Consider the following 16159-nt stretch of genomic DNA (forward strand, 5'->3'; position numbering starts at 1 on the left):
AGCACGAAAGAGTCATGACAGCTGCCAGGGAATCTGATGTACACATGCATAATCATCTTTTTATGATTGCAGACGAGCTGCGTGTTGAGGGAGTGGAAGCCCTTTTGGTTCACAAACACTCCTGGGTGATGTGGGGTGCCTTCTTGGTCATATGTGTGCAGTCGATGATGCCCTGCACCTGTGGGAAGCCAGCTAGAGCCGCAAAGCCGAGCGCACGCTCAGTAACACTGGCCTCGTCAGTGACAAAGTTAATATAATTGGCTGACTTGTGAAACATGGCATCCGTCACCTGGGTGATTCATCTGTGGGCGATCGACTGCGAGATCTCACAAATGTCTGCTGCAGATCCCTGGAAGGAGCCTGAGGCAAAGAAGTTGAGGGTGGTGGTGACTTTAACAGCCACCCGTAAGGTGTGTCCACCAGGTCCTCTGAGCAGCAGGTCTTGTTCCAGCAAGCTGCAAATGTCTGCGATGACCTGAAGCGATAGCCTGAGCCTCCTGAAGCACTGCTGCTCAGTTATGTCCAGGAAGCTCGTCCTCTGCCTGTACACCCTGTGTTGGGGGTATTGCCTCTGGCGAGGTGCTGCCCTGTGTTGACCCCCTTTCTCCTGTAGAGCATTAGTCATTGAAGAGAAGGCTGCAGTGGTGGTTGCTGCTGGTGCTGCCGGTGTGGCTGGTGTTGTTGGTGATGGGGCACATGTTGGTCGGATTCAGAGGAGCAAGGAGAGACAGTATAAACAGCACCCATGCTGATGTAGTAGATGGCAGGTAAAGTGGAGATCAGAGGGCCAATCCCTCAATGTTGTGATAGTGAGTAGCAATGTGGTGAGAGTGGCTTCTGAGGTTTCAAAAGTAACCTGCGAACTGCTGATGTCTAAATCTGTGGTCAAAATGGAGTGAGCAAGAGCCTTTCCATAAGGCAAATAATGCGGCGGAATGTTGGAGTATTTAAGTGCTTGTCCCAGCTATTAATGAATGAACTCACCAAAGACCACTAAGCTTCCACCTCCCTTTCACAGGCAAGGCACCCAACCTCTGTGAGTCCTGTGCACCTGCAGTAAAACTCAGAAGCTGGCGTTAAACAAGCACTTAATCATTTCAATGAGGTCGCCCGCCTCTGCGGATCGAGTCCACGTCGCATCTTCAAAGCTGCCCGAGTTAAATGCTCGAGGCGGCTGGATGATGATGGGTTCCTGATGCGCTCACTATTTCCGGCATTTTTACTGCTGACACGCCCCCAAATCCACAGCTGCGGCAATGGGAAAATTCTGGCCCACATCTCTGTAATGTCTCTTTCTATCTGTACCACTAGATCATCTATCTTGTTACGAATGATTCGTACATTCAGATAAAGAGCCTTTAATTTTAACTTTTTACCATTATTCCCTGCTTTCCCCTTATTCGCTGATGTAATATTACCATTAAACTCTCTCCAATCCAATCACACTCTGCTTATCTTTACCCACATCACTACACTTTTCCATTGCCTTGACTTTTCTCTTTTGATTTTTAAATTTCCCCTCACCTGACCCCTCCCTAGTTTAAAGCCCTATCTACAGCCCTAGTTATTCGATTTGCCAGGATACTGGTCTCAGCCCGGTTTAATTGGAGCCCTTCACAACGGAACAGCTCCCTCTTTCCCCAGTACTGGTGCCAGTGCCCCGTGAATCAAAACCCCATCCATCCACACCAGTCTTTCAGCCACGCATTTAACACTCTGATCTGCTTGTCGCTATGCCAATTTGCACGTGGCTCAGGTAACATTCCAGAGATTATTTCCTTTGAAGTTCTGTGTTTTAATTTGGATCCTAGCTCCTCAAACTCTCTCAATGTTCATGGCCAGAGGTGGCAGGGAGTCCCGGTCTGTCCTTATTCTGTAGCGGAGCTGACACCCCAGAATTTCAACCCCAGGCACTTTCTGGTATAACACTCCTTTCATTATAAAACAGCAGATTCTCTGATTTACCATGAGCTCTGCCATTTGAGATCCTCCAGTAACATTTAAAATAACAGGTACCAAGACTGACCCTTTGTGACCCATCCCGAAATGTTTTTGGACTTGATAAGTTTCTATTTTGAGCTACCCTCTGTTTCCTATTTTGAGCCAATTTTCTATCTCAGCTCAAACGTCCACAACACCAATGGTGTCTGAACCCTGAGCTGAAAGGGAAGAGGAAGCTCGCCTGCCCTGTGGTTTCACAAGAGACAACGCCATTTACTTTGTGCAGAGTAATGCCTGAGAGCCTCAGTGTGTTGTGTGCCGCTGTGCTGGGAGCTTTGCTGCTCAGTCTCTGGACTTCTTCACCAGTCTCTTCCCACAAGGTAAGCAATCTTACTGCAGTCATTCTTTTTAAAGGATTGATTTAAATGTGGTTTGAGTAACTGATTGCAAGTCTCAAAGATCTTGACACTTTTTGATCTTTTAATCTTTCAAATCAGTTCTTCTGTTGCAACCTGTTCCTCTTTAGACTAAACAAGGGCATCAAGTGCTTATTTATTTAGCTTTGTCTCATTTTTCATAAAACTCCAAGAAGGAGGTTTCATACAACTAAATATTTGCCATCTGTTATTTTACACATTTTAAGCTTTCCTGCTTATTGCCTGGTCGATATAAAAATTTTCGTCTTGAACTGAATTTGGTTTTCCCGGTTTCCCAAGTGATGCTCTGGGTCTGTTTGAGGTTTGGAAAATAGATGACCATCCATGGACCATACATGGCAGAAGCTCATAGACGTCCTCTCTAGGAGGGATGTCAGTGTAGACGTGAGTCCTCATGGCCCCACTGCTGTGCAGCAAGGTGCTCTCCAGCTCCTTGCTAGCAGGGAAGTGCGGGTGGCCCACGAGAGGGATGATGGTGAGAGTGGACGTGGAAGTGTGGCCTCCTCTCAAAACGCTCACACTTCTCTCCCGTTGCACCCCTCCCCACCTCAGTCAGAGCCCCAGATGGCTCCTCAGACCGCGAAGGCCTAGTCTGCCCCTGCACAGTCACAGGAGGAGAGCAGGCTTTGGCGGGGCCATCACAGGCTCCAAAACCTAGAGGATGTCCACCAATAGTGTTTAAGCAGTCGCAGCAGGGAAGTGAGCAGGCTGCCTCTTCCTCGGCTGAAGCCATAGGGGTAGCATCTCGTAGAAGCACACAAAAGAGAAAGATGACACACAAGTAGATTCACAAGGCTAGCCACTTGGGTGTTTTATTCAATGTTAATGTCAAGTTTCCATTAATGTATTATCAACCATAAAAATCTTTATTTTCACCACTTTTCTGTCTTGGACAAATTTGTGTGCACCTTTGTACGTGGCTTAGTGAGTTGCAGTGAATGGTGAGACATAACGGTACCTCCAGCAAAGGTGGTCAGTGTGAAAGAAATGTGTTGGTCATTGTAGGGATCCTTTATTGTGTTGCTGTGTGGTGGTGCCAACCTGGCGCATCATGTGGAAGCCATATGGGTGTACTGTGTAAGGTTAAGTAAATCTGGACATGATGAGGCCATCTCTGGCCATGATCAGGCCATCCCTGGCCTCCCGGGCAGCAACATGTTGGGGGGTCCTGGGATCTGCACCGCAGGCTCCTGCAGCTCCTGCTCCTTCTCGTCTTCCAGCTGATGCTCCTCCTCCTCCTGCTCCTCCTCCTCTGAAGAGGTCGTGTGCTCAGAGCCTTGCTCCTCATGCAGCACTAATCCTCGGTGTTGCCCTATGTTGTGCAGGGCACAGCAGACCATGATGATTCTGGAGACCCTGGCTTGTGTGTACTGAAAGGCTCCTCCAGATCTGTCAAGGTGTGGAGATGCCGGTGTTGGACTGGGGTGGACAAATGTAAGAAATCACACAACACCAAGTTATGGTCCAACAGCTTTATTTGAAATCACAAGCTTTCGGAGCACTGCTCCTTCGTCAGGTGAAGTGGAGAGATGCATAAAAACACAGCTTATATAGTCAAAGAATAATGTCAGATGTTTACAGGTAATCTTTCTAACTGCCATTTATCACACCTTGGCAGAGAGATAATCACAGCAATCAGAGGTGTAAATGGTGTCCAAACAGGTCAGTCAGGAAAACATTACATCAAAGAGCAATGAGGTGGGGTCACAAGGGGTCAAATGTTGCAGATGCTGGGGTCTGTATGAAAAACAAAAAAACAGACAAAAAACATTTTTTTTGCTGGAAATCACAGCAGGTCCGGCCGCATCTGTGTGGAGAGAACAAGCTAACGATGACTCGAGTCTGGATGATCCTACGTCAGGTGCGGTTACATGTAGCGTGACATGAACCCAAGATCCCGGTTCAGGCCATCCTCATGGGTGCAGAACTTGGCTATCAGTTTCTGCTCGATGATTTTGCATTGTCGTGTGTCTCGAAGGCCGCCTTGGAGAATGCTTACCCGAAGATCGGAGGCTGAATGTCCTTGACTGCTGAAGTGTTCCCCGACTGGGAGGGAACACTCCTGCCTGGCAATTGTTGCGCGTTGTCCGTTCATCCGTTGTCGCAGTGTCTGCATGGTCTCGCCGATGTACCATGCTCCGGGGCATCCTTTCTTGCAACGTATGAGGTAGACAACGTTGGCCGAGTCACATGAGCATGGTACATCGGCGAGACCATGCAGACACTGCGACAACGGATGAACGGACACTGCACAACAATTGTCAGGCAGGAGTGTTCCCTCCCAGTCGGGGAACACTTCAGCAGTCAAGGACATTCAGCCTCCGATCTTTGGGTAAGCATTCTCCAAGGCGGCCTTCGAGACACACGACAACGCAAAATCATCGAGCAGAAACTGATAGCCAAGTTCCGCACCCATGAGGATGGCCTGAACCGGGATCTTGGGTTCATATCATGCTACATGTAACCGCACCTGACGTAGGGTCATCCAGACTCGAGTCGTCGTTGGCTTGTTCTCTCCACACAGATGCGGCCGGACCTGCTGTGATTTCCAGCAAAAAAAATGTTTTTTGTCTGTTTTTTTGTTTTTCATACAGACCCCAGCATCTGCAACATTTGACCCCTTGTGACCCCACCTCATTGCTCTTTGATGTAATGTTTTCCTGACTGACCTATTTGGACACCATTTACACCTTTGATTGCTGTGATTATCTCTCTGCCGAGGTGTGATAAATGGCAGTTAGAAAGATTACCTGTAAACATCTGACATTATTCTCTGACTATATAATCTGTGTTTTTATGCATCTCTCCACTTCACCTGACGAAGGAGCAGCGCTCCGAAAGCTTGTGATTTCAAATAAAGCTGTTGGACTATAACCTGGTGTTGTGTGATTTCTTACAGATCTGTCAAGGCATCTGAAGTTCATTTTGAGCATGCCTATTGTCTGCTCTATGACATATCTGGTGGAAATGTGGCTTTAATTATGTCTCTCATGGGTCTCAGTACTTGGTCTCCACAAGGGTGTCATGAGCCATGTCTTCAGTGCATAGCCCTTGTCTGCAAGTAGCCAGCCGGAAAGTTTGTTTGGAGGTGTGAAGAGCTGAGGGAGGGTGGACTGGCGAAGGACAAAAAAGGCATGACATCTGCCAGGGAATTTGGCACGCTCATGCATGATGATCTTCCTATGATTGGAGATGAGTTGCACGTTGAGGGAGTGGAAGCCCTTACGGTTGACAAAGACTCCTGGGTGATGTTGGGGTGCCCTAATGGACACATGTGTGTAGTGGTGGTGGGATGACGGCGGGATGGCGGCGGGATGACGGCGGGATGACGGACGGATGATGGCGGATCCCCAACCCGCTACAAATTATTTCAAATTTCCCACCTAACCCACCTCCAATTGCATCTGCAAGGACCCCAGAAAATTCCAGTCACGGTGTGTGAGATGGTACAATGCTCCTGCCCTTATAAACCAGCCTCTGACCTACTGTGAGCAGCACCATAGCAGATACACTACCTTTAAAGAATGCTGTTTGGAAATGTACCAACAGAAAGATTACTGTCTATTTACTGTATTTGGGTCTTTAAAATGTCGGACAATAATGAAATTGTATTGGGCTTGTCTAGCTGTTCCTGATTTGGGTCATGTGAGTAACTCGCAGCAGTAGATGGTTCTCTTGGTGTCACAGTTTCAGATGAAACACATTTGGGTCTTGGGCAGATCATTGAAGGTTGTGGATGTGGTCAACCTAACACTGCAACACTAAGAAAACCATCTACTACGTTGGGTTACTGATATCTGTAAAATAATAGCTTTTGCTTCAGAGTTGGTAGGATAGAATTTATATGTAATTCAAAATATAAAAAGTATTAGTATCACATAACTTTCAGACATAAGGCTCTAAGATGTCAGCCGTGGCTCAGTGGCAGTACTTCCGCATCTGAGTCAGAAGCCTGTATGTTACAGCCCCACTCCAGAGAGCTGAGCACATAATCTAGGCTGATACTTTGAAAAATAAAAAAAGAAAGACATACATTTATATAGCACCTTTCATGACCACCGGACGTCTCAAAGCGCTTTACAGCCAATGTAGTACTTTTTTGGAATGTAGTCACTGTTGTAATGTGGGAAACACAGCAGCCAATTAGCAAACAGCAAGCTACCACAAACAGCAATGTGATAATGACCAGATAACCTGTTTTTGTTATGTTGATTGAGGGATAAATATTGGCCAGGACACCAGGGATAACTCCCCTGCTCTTCTTCAAAATAGTGCCATGGGATCTTTTACATCCACCTGAGAGGGCAGTATTGAGGGAGTGCTGCACTGTCAGAGGAGCAATCGTTCTGAGGAGTGTAGAAAGGGGGCTTTTGGTGTGGGGTTTATGTCTGGCCAGTCAGACGTATCTGAGCTGCTCCAGGCCCCGTGCAGTTTCGAATCGCTTCCCTTTCTGGTTCTGCCTGCCGGACTTATTTCAGTAGCAAAATAGACAAAACGAGACTCGTGGTTGGGTGCAAAGGAGACCAACGTTTATTGAAAATAAAGAATAAATTGCTATACAGTGAAAATAATTATGAATACAGCACACTTGCATACTTTTACTTAACGGGGAGGAGGGAAAACGGACACATCAAGGGAAAATTGACTAAAAATGACAATTTAACAAAATTCCCCTTTAATTCCCACCCCTTATACCTATCTAGGTTGCCTTGTAATGGGCCAGAAAGTTTATGCTCACCAGTAAATGCCTGCTCCGTGCCCCTGCGGCCTGCCTTGAATTCTTCACCGCCCCGAAGTAGAGATACCCCAGTAATTCAAAAGTAACTGCTGGTATTCCACTTCTTTGGGCGGGCTGCTGAGCTGTTCCTCTTGTAAGCAGGGCACTGGAGGCGAGGTGGTAGAGAGAGAGAGAATGGCTTCCTGAGGGGCTATTTTTATACCCCATTTGGAGCCCTTATCTTCATGCCCAAATCTGGACGTATCCAGGTTACACAAAAGGGACCGATCTGTCCCCATTGACCGTAATGTGTTTGAATGCGTTTCCCATTTGTTTAACTGGTTTGTGAATGGAGCTGTCTAGTTTGAAATGTCCCACTGATTTCTCAAGTGCTGGACAAACAAATCCTTAATTGTTCAGTAGACAGTGCTTGAGAACATGTAAACAATCCTTTGTCTTGTGGTTGCAATCCAACTGCAATTGATTGACAGCTTCAAGTGCTTAAACCCTTGCATCAACACTGTTGAGCGCTTGTAAACAAACAATCCTTTGTTCCATGTTGAACTTCCTAAACCGCAGTTGATTGACAGTTTAAGTACCTCAAGTACTTCAGCCAGTGATGGAAGATGTGCAGACAGGCTGTCTTTTCTCCTTTGCCATGAGGCCTGACAGCCATCTTTGATGCCCTGGGTTTTTAAGGTACATTCCAACCAGGTTTTCTTTAATCAAATAATCTTCGGGGGCTGTCGAAATTTTGCGAACCTTACAGGAGACGTTAAATTGACATCCTGTCTACCCACGTAGGTAAAAGTCAATGATCCCAGGCCACTATTCAAAGAGGAGCAGGCTGTTCTCTTGGTGTCCTGATCAACATTTATTCCTTAGCCAACACCTAAACAGATGATCTGGTTGTTTATTCCATTGCTGTTTGAGTCCTTGCTGTGTGCAAATTGGCTGCTGAGTTTCCTACATTACAACAGTGACTACATTTCAAATGTAATTCATTAGTTTTAAAGCACTTTGGGGTGTCCTAAGGTTGTGAAAGGCACTATACAAACGCTACAGGTATGATTGAGGCAGAGATAATTAGATCTTTAAAGGAAAGTTGGATAAATATTTGTAACCGGGTAAGATTAGGGCTATGAGAGAGAGTGGGGCAGTGAGATTAGTTTGTGGATTATTCTGGCAAAGTGCTGACAAAGAGACGAGGGGACTATTTTACTGCGATGTCATCTTCAATGGCTCTTTAGAAATGATGGATGCCATTGAAGATTATAGTGAGCAATTATCTTCGTATTCTTGAGAAAGAGCTTAATCCTGGAGGTAGTCATTTACTTGTTAAACTTCTGCCTGAGATGTAGAGGAACATGAGATGCTGCGGAGCCAATTAGCACAAAGACAGACATCTTGTGCAAGGAATGGTGTCTCTTCAACTTCATTCCAAGCCAGGACTGCATGCACACTCACACGTGTATGTGTGTGCTCACACATATCAGAAAGAATGAACTTGTATTTTTATACACGCTTGAAATCAGGACAGTATTTAACCGAGTGCACAGGTGTGATGGAACTAAGCTGACTGTGATTTGGCTCAGTGTTAGTGATGAACACACCAATACTTTCCTTTTGGTTACTAGTTCTTTTAACCCTAATCCTGACCAGTAGTTTATATTATTTTACATCGGATTGTGAGAGTATCTTGTTAAATCCTTTCATGAGGGGGCAAAACACCGATATAGCTCCAACTTGGGAAGGAGTGTGACTTTGAGGGCATCTTGGAGGTGATGGAGTTCCCATGCTCCTGCTGCCATTGTCTGTCTAGGTGGTGGAGGCCGCAGGTTTTGAAGTTGCTGCTAAAAAAGCCTTGGCCAGTTGCTGCAGTGTATCCTTTAGATAGAACACACTCAGTGGCAGTGTGCCAGTGGTGGAAGGAGTGAATGTTTAAGGTGGTGGATGGGTGCCAATCAATCAGACTAATTTGTCCTGTAATGTGTCCTGTAATGTGTTGAGCTTCATAGGATTACATAAAGTAGAGGCCTCAGGCCTCATTATCATATGCAAATTGCCAACCTGCCTCTTGGCAACAGGTTGGCAACACCCACCCACCCCGCCTCCACCACCCCCCGTCCCGCCTGAGTGAAAGGTGAAAGCGGGCGGGTTGGAGGCTGGTTGGGGTCAGGGTTCACATTTTTGCAACTTTCACTTCCCCCCATGCCTCCAACCTACCCACTCTTACCTCAGGAAATTCCGCCCCTTGTGTCTTCCTCACATTTTATTTTCACACCCAGCTTTGTATCATCAGGAAACCTGGATACATTGCACTCAGTCTATTCATCTAAGTCATTAATATAGATTGCACTAAGGACTAATAACTTTGATTGTAAGCATGACCATAAGAGACCAGAGTCAGAGGAACAGAGGCCTAGAAATTCGGTTTTGGCGCAGCGAGGGCTTTAGCGCCGGAAGTTAGTGCCGGCGCTAAGTCCCCCTGCGCGCGCCAAAAATTCAGTAGCGCCGCGCCCAAACGGCTGCCGGCGCTACTGAGGGGTCTCAGCACCTCAAAACTGGCGCCACGCGCCGCATTGCGGCGCTATTCCGGCGCTGCGGCGCCCGCTGCGGTGCGGCAGGCTCGGGAAGTGCAGGCCTCCTCCTTCCGTTAAGGAGGAGCTGCCTGCACCCGGCCGCGGCCCGCGATAATCTTTTTAAAAATGAGCCCGGCACCTCGGACAAGTGCCGGGCTTGCTTCTGTTCCGGGGGGGGGGAGCGGGGAAGTCCGGGGAGGGAGCTGCGGCCAGGCGGCCGGCGGGAAAGCGGCCGGCCGCCGCGGGGCCTTTAATGCGCCGGCGCAAAGTTCTGTATGGCACCTCTGCCAGAACGTTGCTTGCGGCTGCCACGGGCGAGGCGGCCGCAACTCAATTTCCGAGTTCGGTGGGTTACCATGGCAACCGGGACACTGCACACACCGATGACGTCATCGGTGCCGGCGCAGCGCTACCGGCCTAACGCCGATTTAGGGCCCCTGTCAATTTCTAAACTGGCCATAACTTCGGCGCTAGGCCCTCTAGCGCCTCAAAAGCGGCGCTAAGGCCAGTGAATTTCTAGGCCAGAGAGTTCTTTAGGGGTTTTAGGGCTGGAGGAGGTTACAGAAATAGTGAGAGGTGAGACCATGAAAGATTTAACCATGAGGGGCTGGATTTTGTGAATGGAGGCAAGTTGGAGGCGGGACTGCTGCTTGTCAGGTCTAAGTCCTGCCTCCATCATCTTCTGGCCAACCAGCGGGATTTTCCCCTGATTGACCTTGTTAAGCCCGCCCTGTGGGCTCAGCAGGCCAATTAGGGGGAAGTCACTGACAGAGCACGTCAACGCCTGATGTGCCATCTGTCAAGATTTCTTGCAAGAAGAAATGTCAGATTTTGACAGCTCTGTGAAACTCTCAAACACTGACATTCTGTGTAGTTTGATGAGCCCTTGTGGTCAGGACTCATCAAACCTTTCTACTTTGTAGATTTCAGATGAATGTTGGTTTGGAGGATCCAACAGCCAGTCTGTGAAATCCACAAGGAAGATGTCGGGACTCCCGATCCAGAGCGGATGAAGGCTGTAGGCAGAAACAGAGGTAAGTGAACATTTGTTAACAATTTACACTCACCTTACATACTTATCACTCCACACTTGCACCCATCACTCACCTCTACATCTCACTTTCAGACCCCTCCGACCCCCTCCGACCCCCTACTCGACTCCTCCAGCCCGATGGGGTTCTTCGAGGTCGGAAAGCCTGCAGTTGAAAAGGTAAAATGGGACTAATCCTTTTTTCTGCCTGTGAACTACCTGTTAACAGGCAGTTAAAAGGATTTAATCCCTTTCCTGCCTCAAGGAGACGGGACCAGGGTCAGGACGGCTTCCTGTCTCCTGGCAAAAGGGCATGGAGGCGGGATGGGGGCGGATTTGCAAGTCGCTCCCACTTTCTGCAACATTACCGGCAGCCCCGCCTCCATACCTGCCTCCTCAGGGCTGGCAAAATCCGGCCCGAGGATGAGAATTTTATATTGGAAGTGCTTGGGGGACTGGGAGCCAATGTTGGCCAACAAGGACAGGAGTGATGGATGAGAAGCATTTGGTGCAGGATAGGATATGGGCAGATGATTTCTGGACAAGCTGAGTGATAGAGTGCGGAGGATGGAAGGCCAGTCAGGAGAGCAGTGGAATAGTTGTGTTTGGAGGTGACAAATGAGCGGATGAGATTTTCAGCAGCAGGTGGGGTGAGGTGGGGCAGAGGGCAAGTGATGTTATGGAGGTGGATGTAGGTGATCTTGGTGGTGGAGAGGATGTGGGGTCAGAAACTTAGCAGAGGGTCAAAGAGTCTGGTTCAGACTGAGACAATGGCCAGGGAGAGGGATGGAGCTGGTGGCGACCGTATGGCATTCATGGCGAGGGCGGAAGGTGATACCTTAGCTGTTCCAAATATTTAACTGGAAAATTACAGCTCATCGAAGACTAGATGTTAGACAAGCGATGTGACAGCACAGAGGCAATGGAAGGGTCGAGAGAGGTGGTGGAGTGGTTGTTATTTTGTATGACAGGAAAAGCGTATAAGGGATGTCTACTTTGGCTATCCATTTGATGGTCTCCTGAGATGCTGAGGGGGGAAATGAGGTGCCACAACAGATCTCAGTGGGCAGGTTGATGTGATGTGTTCCATGGTCTGGGACTCATGGCCAAAGTCGCATCTCAGGCCGTCCCTCATCTTCCACTTGTGGAGCAGGTGGCTGCATCGCTGTGCGGATTTGGTTGAGTGCTGTCCACTGTCTTTGAGGGAGGTCAAAGCCAGGGACCTCTGCTGTTGGATCAGTGATGAGGTGTTGGTTCCTTATGCTGCATGCATCCCAGGATTCTGTCCATCTGGATAATGGGTCGATACCAGTTGCGTGAATATTGGCTGCTGTTTCCCAGAATGGCAGTTGTGATTTTAAGCGCTTTCGTGGTGGGTTTTTCAAGTCTTCAAAAATGGGAAAGTCGGTGTTGCTGGTGGTTTTTTCCATCTCACTGAGCAAGGTGGCGTAGCGGCGATTGGCAGGCGGGGCAATGTGGGACAGCACTGGGAGCCATTCAATTGGAGTGGACTTGAGCGCCCTTGACACCATCCTCATGGCAGCGTTGAGCTGCACGTCCATGATCTTTGTGTGGAGGCTGCAGGACCTGAGGCAGAGGTGGAGTGATAGAGCTGGGTATCATGAATATCCATGTGGAAGCTCACCCAATGTCTTTGGATGATGTTCCCAAGGAGGAGCATGCAGATGAGAACGATGAGGGGGCGAAGGTGGACAAGTGACCATTAATTGGGAAATGTTGATTGTCACCACTAAGTACGGCCGGTTAGCATTTGTCTGTTTATAGTAAAAAAAATTCTGAATGCAATAGTTCAGAAAGTTTATGGAAAGCTATACTATACGTCATTTATCTGTTTTTACAGTTGAGACAGATTCCCAGAGGCCTGTAATGGGCAGTGACATCACCCTTAGTTGTACCATCTCCAGACTCTCAGATACAGTCAGTCTTCACTGGAAACCAAGAGACTCATCTCAGCAGAACAGGAGGGACAACACTGATGAGATCCATCTGAATAACATGGTCTATCTGATAGTCAGACACGTTGGAGCAGAAAATCAGGATTTGTACACATGGGAAGTGCAGGAAAATGACTCCATTGTTCTCACTGGAAACACAAATGTTGATGTGGATCAGAGTAAGTCCAAAGCTAGCTTGCAGTAGGTGTTAAATAGTTACTGATATAAAACTGTTACACACAAAGTACAGCGAGCACAGGCACCACTGTGGGCTTTTACTGCAGAATGTGGTCCTTGTTTTTGCCCTGGAACATGGGTGTAATTATAAAATGGTGGCATTAAGGGCTGATGTAACCAACCAGGTGAACTCAATGGATTCATTTTGATTCACATGTATGAATCAAAAAGAATAAAATCCCATCAATCTATAAAAGCCACTGCCATTCCAGTTTATATTGGAATAGAGAAATACAAACAAATTAAAGGTTCCCAAAACACGTGTTGCAATGGTGTTTCCATTCTCTTGTGTACAGTGGTGCTGCTCACTCACAACAGTGTTCTGAGTGTCTTCTTTAAGGGTTGATCTCATACTGCCCAATATCTGACTATACGATTGCATAATCTAATGGTGCAAGAATAAGAACCCCTTGTGATCTGAACTGGATATTTGTGTCTATTGCTTATTTAGTCTCTTTGAAGGTGGACCAAAACATCCCTTGGTGAGACATGGTCAGTAATGAATTGTTAAACTACTTTATTTCACAGCAAGTGAACATACAGAATAACAGATTCAATTAGTTCAATCAGTATAACCTGTCTTTGTGTATAAGTTCAAACTAATGAACATGCTACCCTTTCCCACACCAATGGGTCAACTACTTGACTGAAACAAATTATCTGCTAACTATCTTCCTAAAACTAAACTTCTGAGCCTGGCCAAGCTTGCCCTTGCAGCTTTCTTTTTCAAGCATGACTGACGTTTCATCCTTTGATTGATCTTTCTGTCTACCTATGCATAGTGTAAGAGTTTCGCAAAATTCCCCTGAAAACAAGAGAAACATTGGTCCACATCGTGGATGAAGATTTATGTGTTTTGAATTGCCTCTGGGTCAGATCAATGTTTTGAAGCATGCTCAGGGCCACGAAAGACTGCTGGACTGGACTACAACGGAGTCGAGGAAATTCGTGGAAGTATTCACACACATTGAGAAGGAACATCTTTTAAGGCTTGTGCTTTTGAGCCCGGTCAAACACAGAGGTTTACAGCTTGTAATGTGTTTGTGTGAAAGACCTGTCAATCAAACCAGGGAGGTCAGGAGTTGCCTACTTGACCCGAGGTCGATTATGGCTGGCTATGATTCAGCAGCCAATCACAGTCCCTTTTTTGTGTACTGGTCAGACAGAACGGCAGCAGAATGAAAGACCTGTCAATCAAACCAGGGAGGTCAGGAGTTGCCTACTTGACCCAAGGTCGATTATGGCTGGCTATGATTCAGCAGCCAATCACAGTCCTTTTGTTTGTGTACTGGAACTTTTGGCGGGAATTTTTCCAGACAGAGCGGCAGCAGCAACAGGTATAAAGATAGCTGCTGAGAAGCTATCGGGTCTCTTTTTACTTCGCTGGATCACAGGTGAGCAGAGTGTTCTGACTCCTCAAACAAGACAACCTAGCAAGGAGTTTGGGGTGGTGATTTAAGGGAATTGCTAAGATTGTTTAAATAACATTGTAGCCATTGTATCCCTCGTTTTTGCCGTCTGTACCCCCTTGTTATATACTTTTGTTGCATTTACTATGTTCGTGTGGTATAGTTTATATTTGATTATGGTTCTTTAGTTTAATAAATTTTGACTTTGCTCATATCCAAACAAATTGTCCGCTTTAACATCATTAATTGTAAGTCCTCCAGTCAGAACTGAAAGGTGGGGTAGCGATTCGGAACCGCTGTTAAAAATTGGTTTACAGTGCAGAAGGCTGCTGGCCAGGTATGTTACCATAAACCAGGTAATAGATGCCCCCCCTACAATAGGTCTCTATTTTATCTTCTTCTGTTAACAACCCAAGGGGGCCAAAGGTGTCCAACTTCAGTGATCAACTTATTGTTTAAAATCTAAATGATTTTCTTGTTTACACAGTCACAGCTGAACCATCTGATGCAGTGAGTGAGCGAGACACCGTTACCCTGACCTGCTCTGTCTCTGATGTCACTGAATCAATGAGACTTGTTTGGCTCAATAGAGATGGCAAAACTTTTGGAGAAAAAAAATTTAATGGATGGAATTGGGAAAAGAAATCATTGAGACTGATTATTCAGAAAGCTGACAGAGACAGAGGGAACTGGATATGTGTTCTGTTTGATCAAAACAGCCCTAGGTTTTACCCCTGTACTATCTGGAGCCCAGTGCTAAGTGACTCAGGGTTTGCGCTCAATAGAAAATTATTGTCACTGATTGTTCTTTTTGTCAGAGATGACTCACTCATCCTTTGTGTCCTATTTCCCTCCACTATTGCTAACAGCCTCCACATTCATAATTATTCACACCACAGTTTGAAACCACAAGAAATGCCACACAGTGAAATTTACCCCCTTGGCTCAGACACATTGCGGGTAATTTTGACTTTGGGCGACCGAGTCAAACAAGCGATACCGGATGAACCGCTCGTTATGCATCGCTCCTGATTTTCATTTCCACTGACTTCAAAGTCAAAATTGTATGGGAAGGTTGGAAGGAGTACGCAGTTTGAGATATGGAGGCTGAAGGCATGTGGCCTGGTCAGAGAGTAAGGAGAGGGAAGAGTATGTTTCCTGTCGCGCCGGCCAGGATTTTCTGATCAGCACTGGCTGTGTGTGAGGCTCTATCACTGGGGAGAGCCTCAGAAAATCTACCCTCAGATAACTCAGCACAGCCTGGGATCGAGTGTGGAACCTTCCCGGTCTGTATGTCTCAGATACGCATTGAGACATGGCAAGCATTTATTTTTGACAGCAAAATGGTACAGAAGCCGTTTCCATTGGTTTTCTGACCCAAAATCAATCAGAATCTTGAGGCAGAATGTAAAAAAGAAATCACAGCAAAACACAATTCACAGCTGCAAAAATTGCAATTGAAAGTCTCCACTCTTCAGGCTTGGAGAAACTCTTCTCTGCCTGTCTCAGCTGATCCTGGAAACATCGGCGCCTCATCACTCTCATTCTAACTGAGGGCTCGTGCATTGTGAGCACAAGAGCAGGGAACTCGAGGCTCTGGGTGGCCTCCTGAAACAGGCTTTAGGTGTCTTGCACATGTAATTCTGGGTCCTACCGCCAACTGGAGGACCCCGATTGAAATTGGTGTACAGATGGGCGGAGCTTATGCCGTGCCAGCTCCAGCTCACTGTACCAGGTTTTGAGTGGATGAACCAGTGGTGTTTAACAGGACCGTTGGAGGCCGAACAAGAAATGGCCAGAAAACCTTTTAACAGTTACATTTCTGTGGGGCCAGGGGGAGATAGAGTGCTT

The 16159-nt window shown here is 46.9% G+C and overlaps 1 pseudogene; it reads left to right on the plus strand.

Annotated features, from left to right (window-relative positions):
* Nucleotides 1-12587: 12587 nt before the first annotated feature.
* LOC147114200 (uncharacterized) overlaps nucleotides 12588-16159 on the plus strand; it is a 29135-nt pseudogene continuing 25563 nt past the window's right edge.

This window comes from Somniosus microcephalus, chromosome 8 (genome assembly GCF_052327205.1).
Source record: "Somniosus microcephalus isolate GS21.2 chromosome 8, FLI_Smic_1.0, whole genome shotgun sequence".
Lineage (NCBI taxonomy): Eukaryota > Metazoa > Chordata > Chondrichthyes > Squaliformes > Somniosidae > Somniosus > Somniosus microcephalus.